The 9,930-nt window shown below is 51.8% G+C and overlaps 1 pseudogene; it reads right to left on the reverse strand.

Moving 5' to 3' along the window:
* Positions 1 to 8,302: 8,302 nt before the first annotated feature.
* Positions 8,303 to 8,815, reverse strand: LOC100462136 (small ribosomal subunit protein eS24-like; annotated as a pseudogene).
* Between the last annotated feature and the right edge of the window lie 1,115 nt (positions 8,816 to 9,930).

Here is a 9,930-nt window from a genome sequence, read left to right on the forward strand (position 1 = left end):
CACGGCTCACTGCAGCCTCAACCTCCTGGGCTCAAGCCATGCTCCTGCCTCAGCCTCCCAAGTAGCTAGGACTACAGCTGTGCGCCACCACATCCAGTTAATTTTTTTCTTTATTTTTTTAATTAACTACTTCATCACAAACAAATACTTTGCTTTTTTTGGCGGGGGGCGGGGGGCGGGGAGAAGGATGTTATTAGTTACAGCATCTGACTTTGCCCTGTACATGGTCCAGAAAATGCAGGTTGCATCCAGCTTGCAGGGCATCCGAGGGTACTCATCTTTCTTCCATTTGTTTTCATCCAGATCAAAAGCTAGAATGGAATCTCTGAGATAACTATTATAACAAAGGCCTCCAACAACTATTATTTGTTTGTGAAGTGCAGTCACACCATGGCCACTCCTGCCAATTGGCATGGATGCCAAGATGGTCCACTGATCAGTCTCTCGGTTATATTCGTCTGTGGAAAGGCATCCCTGAGATTCCAAAGAGGCCCTCAAGATCACGCAAACAGCGCCGAAGACAGAAAGAAAATCCTTGGCCAGGCATGGTGGCTCACACCTGTAATCCCAGCACTTTGGGAGGCTGAGGTGAGCAGATTACTAGAGGTCAGGAGTTTGAGACCAGCCTGGCCAACATGGTGAAACCCCGTCTCTACTAAAAATATAAAAATTAGCTGGGCATGGTGGTGGGCACCTGTAGTCCCAGCTACACGGGAGGCTGAGGCAGGAGAATCGCTTGAATCAGGGAGGCAGAGGTTGCAGTGAGCCAAGATCGCACAACTGCACTCCAGTCTGGGTGACAGAGTGAGACTCTGTCTCGAAAAAAACAACAACAAAAACAAAACAAAACAAAACAAAAAACCAAACATTTCGAAATAATTTTTTTATTATTTGTAGAGATGGGGTTTCACCCTGTTGCCCAGGTTGGTCTCAAACTCCTGGGCTCAATCGATCCTCTGGCCTTGACCTCCCAAAGTGCTGGGATGACAGGCATGAGCCACCTCACCTGGTCCCTTTCTGCTTTCTGCATTCTCCAATCCCAGTCTCTGCCCCTCCCGCCTCCAGCAACAGTCCCCACAAAAGACTCCAGCTCCACCTGACATACCAGCCACATACCATGGCTATGCTCAAGCTCCTGGAGCCTGCATCTGCCTGGAGGAGGCGTCAAGCATGCAATCTTGTCTGGATGCCTACCTCTCTCAGTCTTCTCATCTGTAAAATGGGGTTACGAGCCCTGTGCTCACAGTGCTGCTTTGTCAAAAGGATGCACATGAAGGGCTTGGCCCAGCACCTGGCACAGAGTGAGCGCTCAAGAAATGCTACTGCTGGGACACTAGTGACGGCGGTGATGATGGTGACGACCCTCCTCTGGTGGCGGTAAATGAGGGTGATGAGGCTCAGCCTTGCTGCATCCAGGGGACTTTAGGAGGGGCTGGGAAAGCCCCCGGGGGAGCCAGAAGATCAACCCCTTCTCTGGGCCATTGTGTTCCTGGATAATGGGTGGCGGTGGGAAGCAAGAAAGGTTCAGGTGCTTGAAGAGCAAAGGCTCCTCCTAGAGCCGCTTCTGCCTGCTGCAGCCAGGCCTGGGTTCCCCATGGCAGCTCCCCCTGCCCTCTCCACGCCAGTCCTGTGTGAGGCATGCACTTGAAATCAAACCAAATTCCCCTCTGCAGCCTGCATGCCCCTCCCGGCCTCTGCTCCTCTGCTCAGCCACACAGCACGTTCTGTCCCTCAAGTCCTTTGCATAGGCCTGGGTACTCTGTCCCCGGGCTCCCTCCTCCGGGAGGGCCTTACTACCCATGCTCTCCCATCTGTTTACCTGGCTCTTCGTGTCTTCCACATGTGGCTGAGCTCCCAGCACAGTGGAAGGCTCTCAGTAAAGATCTGTAGGATGGTAGAGGCAGAAAGGCGGTGGCCCTCTCTCTGGCTCCCTGGATTCCAGTCCTCACAGCCCCAGTTAGTAAGCACCTACTGTGTGCCAGGGCCCAGCCCAAACTAGCCAGTGGGGTGACCTTGGGCAGGTGACACCACATCTCAGACCCCTAGTCTGTCCATCTTTAGCATGAAAGGAGGCCCCAAGTCCCCGAGGGCTCCCCACTTTGGTTTTCTTTTCTTTTTTTTTTTTTTAGGTGGAGTCTTGCTCTGTTGCCCAGGCTGGAATGCAGTGGTGCGATCTCGGCTCACTGCAGCCTCTGCCTCCTGGGTTCAAGGAATTCTCCTGCCTCAGCTTCCTAAATAGCTGGGATTACAGGTGCGTGCCACCACACCCAGCTAATTTTTGTATTTTCAGTAGAGACAGGGTTTCACCATGTTGGTTAGGTTGGTTTCAAACTCCTGACCTCAAGAGATCCACCTGCTTTGGCCTCCCAAGTGCTGGGATTGCAGGCATGAGCCATGGCGCCCAGCCCCTACTTTGATTTTGATGGTGGGTCTAGGCTTTCTGCAACTGGGCAGTCTACAGAGCCTGGCTCTGTGGGGACTCTGGGGTCTGCAGCTTCCTGGGTACCCCCCAGACTCCCAGGTGGCTGCCTTTGCTGAGAGCACCCTCCCTGCTTCTCCTGGTGCCTCCAGGGTACTCCCCCTGGCTCAGGCCTCCTTCAGAGCTGTCCTCACACCCCATTTTGATTGTTTACCCCTCTGTCTCCCACTGGGCTATGACTGGGACAAGGCGTTTTCTTTTTGCATCCTAGCTTAGTTGGGGACACACTGTGTGGCCGAATGTCCCCAGGCTCACCCAGCTGAGACAAGATCTGGGAGGGGTCTGGCAACCCTCCCACCAACAGCTTCCCAATGGGAAGAAGCCACACCCTTCTGTGTCTGTTAAGAAGCTTTGGGGCTGTTTACTGCCCACCAAGCGCTCGAAACTGTGGCTCTCGAAACCCAGAGGGGAGGGGAGCCTCATCACTAGTCATGGTTTCTACTTGATATCTGTCCAAAAGGCCTGACTTCATCAGCCAACAGGCATCCCAGACTTTTCTGTTAAGTTGGGGTCTGTTTCCACACTGAGAGTCCCTGGGGGGGGCCTCTGGAGTAGGGATGCAGACATGGCAGAGCACTAGGTGGGCACCCAGCTTCTCAGACCTCTCTCTTTTCCCACCCAAGCTCCAGGGGCAGAAAACAACCCACACCTGCCAGAAACCTGACCAGGCTGCAGAGCTGGAAAAGCTGGTTTAGTGCAGGGAGGGTGGGGGCAGGGAGGCAGGCAGGGTGAGCCCTTCTGAGGCTGCCAGGCTGCTCACATCAGCCGACTGGCCGTTGGCCTCTCAGGACTGTCACTTGGAGGTTCCTTCTCCAATAGATGGCTATTGCCAAGGTCATCAGTGCAGTGACCACTGCAGGGCCTGGGCGCTCCTGGGAGCCGCAGCGCAGGGACAGTCCGTGCAGACGGGTGGCAGGGGAGGCGGGGGGAGGGCAAAGCCCTCCACTCTGCAGGTCGCCCGGGCCTGGTGGGCAAAAGGACTCAAACGCCAGAGCTCTCTGGCCCTCGGCCGCCAGGGTTCAAGGCTGGGCCCAGCCGCGCTTTGCCGGGGTCCAGGGAGCGACGGATAGTGGGGCGCCCGCTGGGGGCCACGCGCGGGGCCCTCCCGGCTGCTTGAGAGACGGAAGCAGCAAGAAACAGGAAAAGAAACTGGGGGGACGCGAGCGAGTGGCGGGCCCTCCTCGGTGGCCACCGAGCGCGCGCCCAGCTTGGGGAACGCGCTGCCTGCGCACCCAGGCGCGCCCGGGAAGGCCGGCTCGCTGGCACCGCGTCAGTTTCCGAACTGTCTGTGCATGTCTATTTCTTTCACTAGAGGTTGCTCACTTTCACTTCTTGGTTCCTTTCGCCTCCTCTGACGGCTCCGGGAGCGTCTGTGCGCGCGCGTGTGTGCGTGCCCGTGTGCCCGAGCGCGCCCGCCGACCTCGCCCCGCGCCCCTGTCCCTAAACGGAAGGGCGTCCCGCCAGGCGTCGCGAGGCCTAAGTGAACATGGGAACCCCCGCTGGGGAAGGCCCGCCAGGCCCTGCTGGCCCAGGAGACCCCGATTACAGCCCAGTCTGCGTCGCTGCGGGCTGAAGACCGCGTTCATAACCCGTGCCCTTCGTCCCCACCCACTTCTCTCTCTTTCTGGGTTTCCAGACAACCTTCCCGGAAGCTGCAGCTACTTCTCCTGACTTGGACTGGGGGTAGGGTAGGGGGTGCTTTCTGCCACCCCGTTCCCCCATCCCAAGGAAACCGATGCCAGTATGGACGGGGCCTTGCTCCACTGAACAGGAAGCCGTATCCCGAAACTTTTGCTTGAGCAAGTGAGGTTTGGATGGGGCCGAGAGGGACCTCCGCAGCTTCTCCCCTCCTCCCCACCCACTCCTTACAGTTCTTTTAGCGCACCCTGTTCCTGGGCCCTACCTCAGGGCCTTTGCACGAGCTCTGGGCTCCAACAGGCCAGAGACCTCTATTCCTCACTAATTGACCTTAGGCAAATTCCTTAACCTCTCTGAGCATCCATTTTCTTGGCTGTGAGATGGGCTCAGAATAGGATGTTTGAGGGTTCAAGGTGATGACCAATACAGAGCACAGGACCAGGCACTTAGGGCAGAGCAAAGGATATGCGCTGGGCCGGGGCAGTTGTGGGGATTATACAGAAGCTTCCCTCGCCTGGGGTCCCTCCGCTGTCTCCAGGGAGCCTCTTCACCTTCCACCCACCCCCGGTCCTCAATGGCTGACTTTCACTGGGTACGATTCCCTGCCCCAATCCCAGCTGTGAGGACCATCCGGTGGAAATAGAAAGAGGACCAGGTCTGCAGGCTGGAGAACTGGGTTCAAATTCCGGCCAGTTCTGTCTGGCTGTGTGATTATGTGCAAGTTGCTAGGCCTCTCTGTGCCTGAACTTCTTTCTCTGTGAAACTGAGGCAGAAGGCTGCCTGGCCTGCATCTCAGGCCCCTCGGAGGATGAAGCAGAGCATGGTGGGATGTCATTCCAAGCAGTGAAAAGCCTCAGACAAAAGCATGTTGCCACTGTCATTTACACCCATCCTTGCAGCATGGATTCAGGCTTGAGGAATCAGCTTGTCAACCGCATCAGAGGGGTCCCTGCCTCCTGTGTTAATGGGAGGTGGCTAGAAGGCCACTTCCAAGAAATTTGCAGCTTGATGAGTTCTGCCACTCACATGTAGCCTTGGACATCAGTTCCAACAAGGAGGGTACTTGAGGCACGGTGACAGCCCCAAAAGGAAGTGTCCTGGGAAAAGAAGCAACGTCTACTTCTCCAATGAGTAAGGCCTTGGCCAGGGACCATGATGCGACCTTCCTCAACCCTGCCACCCGGCACCCACATTGACTCTCCCTCACCCCACATACTCCCTCCTGAGCACCAGCCCCTGAAAGGACCCATGTGGTAGCTCCATCCAGATCTCCCATGCGCCTGTATCAGAGCTGCCATCTTTCCCCCAAGTTCACTGCTCCTCAATTACTGACGCCATCACCCACCTGATTCTTCAAGCCGCAGGCTCATGGTCCACTTGTCTTCTCAAGACAGAAACACTGACATTGATTTTGCTATATGCGTATTGTAAAACCACAGACGATATAAAATGTGCATTGGAGAATGAAAGTTCCCTCATTATATGCCCTCCTGAAATCGCCACATTTCACAGTTTGGTGAATTCCTGTATCAGTTTAAACTGTGTTACAACAGACAGAAAATCCAACCAAGATAGGAAATAATGGGCTCATGTAAGGAAATGATTCAGAGGTGATAGTGGGTTTCAGACATGGTTTGATCCAGAGGCTCATGATGCTGTTGGGGCTCTTGGCTTCTCTGCAGTTCCTGTCCCTTTGCCTTCCTCACAGTGTCAGCTGGGCCCATTCAGAGTGGTGCAGTGACTGCTGGGGTCCCAGAGAGTCTGTCCTCAACACTGCACCATCAGGCACAAGATGGATTTATTTGCTCCTGAGGATGAGTGAGGAAATCTGTTTCTCAGAGGTGCTCTCACCCACTCTGGGGAGGGTCAGAGAAGACTACCTGGTGGAGGCAAGGCCTAATCTGAGTTGATGTCTCCTCCTTTACATATGCAAAAGCAAAGTCCCCTTTCACCTTTATGAAACTTGGAGCTCAGAAGTGTTAAGCGATGGGATTGAAGAAGCTGAAGTAACCATAGGGCGGTGTGCATGAAAGTCAAAGGCAGATGGGGCTAGGCTGGAGTGCCAGGCTGTGTGGCCTCAGGAAAGCGGGACCTGTGGAACAAAGGCACACCAGCCTCCGGATTTATTAGGAGGGTTAGACCTAGCCCCCAAATGCATTCCAGGACTTGTTTATATTATTGTTATTGGAGGCTTTGTCATCATTGCCACTTCAGTAGAGCCCTCAGCACAGTGCCAGGCACCCAGCAGACACTTAGGATGTAAGAGCTGGGATCCTGGCCGGGCGCGGTGGCTCACATCTGTAATCCCAGAACTTTGGGAAGCCAAGGCGGGTGGATCACCTGAGGTCAAGAGTTCGAGACCAGCCTGGCCAAAATGGCAAAACCCCTTCTCTACCAAAAATATAAAAATTAGCCAGACGTGGTGGCAGATGCCTGTAATCCCAGCTACTCAGGAGGCTGAGGCAGGAGAATCACTTGAACCTGGGAGGCAGAGGTTGCAGTGAGCTGAGATTACGCCATTGCACTTTAGCCTCGGCGACAAAAGTGAAACTCCGTCAAAAAAAAAAAAAAAAAAAAAGCTGGGATCCTGATTTTCATCCCCAGCTCCCTGGAGCAGAGCAGGCTGTGGCTGGGCCCACCTGAAACCCAGCCCTCCAGAGGAATGATAACCTTCACCGTTAATGAGCAGACAAAATGTGCCATGGGACAGGCTCAGGCAGAGCCAGTCTCCCTGGCAGCATCCTTCCTGCACATCCCCTCACTCTCTACCCCCACTTCCCAGAGGGAGGAGGATTTCCAGGCTGGGGCGAGTCCTCCTGCTCCCTCCATCCATCTGATCCTGGCTATGCGTCTGGCTGTCTGGCCATCCTTCTTCTTCCCTGGCAGGCAAGCCATTAAGCACCAGGCCCCCAAAGCACCGGCCTGCAGCCTCAGCACTAAGTGCATTTGCTGCCTGCCATTAGCAAGAAGCCCCGACCAGGCTAGTCCGGTCTAATGCACAGCCCACCTCATCCCTACTCCCTGGGGACTGCTTGTCAAAACTCCACCCATTGAGGAATAACAGAGCCTGAGAAGAAAAGATGGGGGCTCCGGGACCCAACATGGACAGTCGTGTAGGTTGCTCACTGCACAAGTGGAGCTGCGATTCAGCCAGTCCTCCAGTTGCCAGGCTGAGGGCCCTGGCACAGGCTGCATTCTGCACATGAGGCGGCGCCCTTTTCTAATCCCTTCCAAGGTGCTATACGGGAAGAACCATGGCCTATGGGGCTGTAGGAAGAAACTACCTGAGAACTTGCGACACCACATCTTTTTTTTTTTTTTTTTTTTTTGAGACAGAGTCTTGCTCTGTCAGCCAGGCTGGAATGCAATGGCACAATCTCAGCTCACTGCAACATCTGCCTTCCAGGTTCAAGCGATTCTCATGCCTCAGCCTCCCGAGTAGCTAGGATTACAGGCGTGCACCATCACACCTGACTAATTTTGTATTTTTAGTAAAGACAAGAGTTTCACCATGTTGGCCAGGCTGGTCTCAAACTCCTGACCTCAGGTGATCCACCCGCCTCGGCCTCCCAAAGTGCTGGGATTAACAGGCATGAGCCACTGCGCCCGGCCACTACATCATTTTTTTTCAAGTTGCATTTTAATTAAATTCCTTTTGGAGAACAGTTCTATGAATTTTATCTCAAGCATCAATTTGTGTAACCACCATCACTATCAGCATCCAGAACAGTTCTATCACCTGAAGAGGCTTCCTCTTCCTATCTTTTTGCAGCCATGCCCTGGCCTCACCCCTAACCCCTGGCAACCACTGATCTCCATCTCTATATTTTGACTTTTGGAGGGTGTCATGTGAATGGAATTGTGTAGTGTGTGATCTTTTAAGATTGGCTATTTTTTCACTCAGCGTTATGGTCTTGAGCTCTGTCCAAGGTGTTGCCTCTATCAATTCTTGGCTCCTCTTTATTACAGAGTGATAGTCCACGGTATGGATGGATCACAGTTTGTTTATGCATTCATCCACTGAAGGGCATTTGGGTTGTTTCCAGGCTATTCCAAATAAAGCTTCTATGAACATTCATGTGTATGTCTTTGCATGGACCTAAGTTTTCATTTCTCTGGGATAAATGTCCAGGAGTAGGGTGGCTACATCATACTATATGAATATGGTTCACTTTTTTTTCACATGAAGTTTTTAGTTTATTAATGTTCTCATGAAAAATTCATAATGGCCACAGATAACATCATTGCAGCACCTTTACTCCTTCGGCTGTGATCCAATCTCCAGCTCACTTTTTGCCAGCACCAACATTGGCCTTTGCAGTCCCCCTGACTTTCTTCATTCTGTTCTTGCGTTCCTTTCGTTGCTTTCTTGAGGTCTTTTTCTTCTCATACAGGCCATGTCTTGCAAGTCTATGTTTGGGTTCATTTTTCTTTGCATAATCCAGGGAATCATGAATCATGCCAAAGCCAGTCGTCTTGCCACCACCAAAATGAGTTCTGAATCCAAATACAAAGATGACATCCGGTGTGGTCTTGTAATTTTGGCTAGTCTTTCCCGAATTTCTGTCTTAGGCACTGTTGCGTTCCCGGGATGAAGGACATCAATGACCATTTGTTTCCTCTGAAGTCGTCGGTTGGTCATGAACTTTCTAGTGCAGATAGTTACGGTGTCGTTCATGATGGCGGCCTATCCTCAGACAGCCAGGGAGGAAAAGAGCGAATACGGTTCACTTTTTAAGAACATGCCAAACTGTTTTCCAAAGTGGCTCTATCATTTCGCATCCTCACCAGCAATATACAAGGGTTCAAGTTGCTCTGCAAACTTGTCAACATTTGGAATTACCAGTATTTCTTTTAGCCATCTAAGGAGGTGGGGAGTGATATCCCATTGTGATTTTGACTTATATTGCCTTGGAGGCTAATAATGGTTGAGCACCTTTTCATAGGTTCAGTTGTCATCCCTGTATCTTCTCTGATGGAGTGTCTGTATGAGTCTTTTTTTCCACTTTTAATTAGTTTTTTTTTTTTTTAACTGTTGAGTTGTTAGAGTTGTTTATAGTTTCTGGATACAAGTCTTTTGTCAGAGATGTGATGTGCAAATATTTTTTCATAGTTCATTCTCTTATCAGTGTCTTTCTTAGAGCAAAAGTTGTAAATTTTTATGAGCTGAAATTTATCATTTTTTTCTTTATGGATTAGGCTTCATTGTCATATCTAGGAACTCTTTGTCTAATGCCAAGTCCCAAATTTTGTTTTGTTTTGTTTTAAGACACAATCTTGTTCTGTTGACCAGGCTGGAGTGCAGTGGGCAATCTCGGCTCACCACAACCTCCATCTCCCAGGCTCAAGTGATCCTTCCACCTCAGCCTCCAGAGAAGCTGGTACTATAGGTATGCACCACCAAATCCAGCTAATTTGTGGGAGAGACGGTGTCTCACTATAGACCCCATCTCTTTAGTATTTTTTAGTAGAGATGGGCCTCACCATATTGCCCAGGCTGGTCTTAAACTCCTGGGCTGAAGCGATCCTCCCAAACCAGCCTCCCAAAGTGCTGGGATTATAGGCATGAACCACTGTGCCCAGCCCCAAAGATCTTCTCCTAGGTTTCCTTCTAAAAGTTCTTCACAGTTATAGATCTTATGTTTAGGTCTGTGATCCACTGTGAGAAGATCTTTGTATATGGTGTGAGGTAAAGGTCAAGATTCATATTTTGCATACGAGTGTCCAATTATCCCTCAGTATTTATTAAATGAAGAAATGAAAAGCACAAAGGATCTGACAGCAAGGCTGGCAAAGTGAGGGAGGTCAAGACT

Source organism: Pongo abelii, chromosome 13 (assembly GCF_028885655.2).
Source record: "Pongo abelii isolate AG06213 chromosome 13, NHGRI_mPonAbe1-v2.0_pri, whole genome shotgun sequence".
Taxonomy (NCBI): domain Eukaryota; kingdom Metazoa; phylum Chordata; class Mammalia; order Primates; family Hominidae; genus Pongo; species Pongo abelii.